The sequence below is a fragment of the Schistocerca serialis genome, chromosome 8 (genome assembly GCF_023864345.2).
Source record: "Schistocerca serialis cubense isolate TAMUIC-IGC-003099 chromosome 8, iqSchSeri2.2, whole genome shotgun sequence".
Taxonomy (NCBI): Eukaryota; Metazoa; Arthropoda; class Insecta; order Orthoptera; family Acrididae; genus Schistocerca; species Schistocerca serialis.
In genome coordinates, this window is record NC_064645.1 from 578481180 (window position 1) to 578482874 (window position 1695).

Genomic DNA, 1695 nt, shown 5'->3' on the forward strand with positions numbered 1-1695 from the left:
AAGCTATAGAAGCAATTCAGAGGCGCCTTGATAGATTTGTTCCCGGTCAGCTCGAGAGTGTTATGAAAACATTCAATAAACTGAAATGGAAAGGGGGTGAGAACAAACTAAGGGAGGTTAAATTCGCCCTGATGCGTCTTTTTAATGCACCCACCCCTCCTCCCCACGAATTCCTCTCCTGCGTCAACGTCTTCACACCAGAGTAGCTCTTGCGCTCTACCCCCTAAATTATTTGCTGGATGTAGTCCAGTCTCTGTTTTCCCCTAAGCTTTTGCCCTCTACTACTCCCTCTGGTACCATGGAAGCCCTATCATCCTGTCCCTTCTTCATGTCTGTGTTTCCCATATATTGGTTTCTTCACCGATTCTGCGGGAACTCTCCACATTCCTCATCTTACCAGTACAGAAAATTTTTAAAATTATTCTGCTGCACAATATCTCAAATGCTTCGATTCTCTTCCGCTCCGTTTTTCCCACTGTCCATGCTTCACTACCATGCAGTGCTGTGCTCCAAACTTATATTCTCAGAATTTTCTTCCTTGAATTAAGGCCTGTTTGATACAAGTAAACGTGTCTTGGCCAGGAATTCACTCTTGCTGTGCTAGTCTGTTTTTTACGCCCTCCTTGCCTCTCCATCATGGGTTATTTTGCTTCCAAGGTAGCAGAATTCCTTAATTTCGTCTACTGCGTGACCGCGAATTTTGAAGTTAACATTCTCGCTTCTCACATTCCTGGTGCTTCTCATTACTTAGATCATTCGTCGGTTTACTCTTAATTCATATTCCGTACTTACTAGACTGTTCACTCGATTCAATAGATCCTATAATTCTTCTTCACTTTCACTAAGGATAACGTCATCGGCGAATCTCATGACTCATGTCCTTTCACCATGAATTTTAATCCTTCTCTTGAACCCTTCTTTTATTTCCGTCATTGATTCTTCGATATGCAGATTGAACAGTAGGGACGAAGGACTGGATCCATGACTACCATCTTTTCTAATTCGAGCACTACATTCTTGATCATCCAGTCTGAATTTCCTCTCCTGAGTCTTGTACATACTGTATATTACCCGTCTTTCCCTATAGCTTTCTCATTTTCCAACATCTTGCACCATTTTACATTGTCGAACGCTTTTTCCAGGTAGACAGATCCTACGAACTTGTCTAGTTTTTTCTTCAGTCTTATTTCCATCATCAGACGCAGCGTAAGAACCCTTCTCTGTGGTCCTTTACCTTTCCTGAAGCAAACTGATAGTCAGTTAACAGACCCTCAATTATCTTTTCAGTTCTTATGTATATTATTTTTGTGCTGCAACTTGAATGTATGCTTATAGTGCGACAATTCTCGTGCTTATCTGCCCTTGAAATCTTAGAAATAGAGTGCCTGATATTTTTCCGAAAGTCTAATGATACGTCGCCAGTCTCATATATTCCGCACACCAACTTTAGTTACCAATTCCCCCAGCGACTTTAGGAATGCCGATGGAACGTTATATATCGCTTCTACCGTATTTTACCTCAAGTGTTCCAGAGCTCTTCTAAATATTGACTCTAATACTGGATCCCCAATTCTTCCATATCGGGGCCAATTTCTTCTTCTAGTATGTTGTCAGGCCTTCAATGTACTCTTTCCAATTATCCGCCCTCTTCTCTGGGCTCAGAAGTGGAATTCCTATTGCGCTATCAATATTACC